Below are 583 nucleotides of genomic sequence, written 5' to 3' on the forward strand. Positions count from 1 at the left end.
GATGATATTAATGCTACAAATAAGATGAGTAGTACTTTTGGGAGGGAACATAGAAACAGGGTGTGTAGAGTACTAATGAGAGGAATGGTCAGACTTGCCATGCTTTCCTTTTTAAATTGAAAAGGTTTAGAGGCACAGAACAAGAATCTCATGACCACCAAGACATATTGCATCCTTTTACATTTCCCCCAGCTTGATTAAGGTTTCTAATCTCTTCACAACATCACCAGCATTTGTTGTTTGCTACTATGTTGAACTTTGCTATTGTTATTGGGGTGAGATGAAAGCTCACAGTTGTTTGGATTTGTATCTCTCTGAGCGGCAGGGATTTTGAACATTTCTTCATGTGTTTGTCTACCATCTGAATGCTTTATTTGGTGAAGCATCTATTCCTATCCTGTGTCCATTTTGTGACTGGGTTATTTATCTTTTTTTTGTTAAGGTGTTAGAATGTTGTTGTTGTTGTTATGTGCCGTCAAGTCGCCTGCGACTCATAGCGACCCAATGTACAACAGCCCTAAACTCCGCTCTGCCCTGAGCCAATCGCACTGTCTCTGACACTCCCATCCCAATTATCCCAGTC

This window comes from Elephantulus edwardii, unplaced genomic scaffold (genome assembly GCF_000299155.1).
Source record: "Elephantulus edwardii isolate Elephantulus edwardi_28Jun2011 unplaced genomic scaffold, EleEdw1.0 scaffold00277, whole genome shotgun sequence".
Classification (NCBI taxonomy): domain Eukaryota; kingdom Metazoa; phylum Chordata; class Mammalia; order Macroscelidea; family Macroscelididae; genus Elephantulus; species Elephantulus edwardii.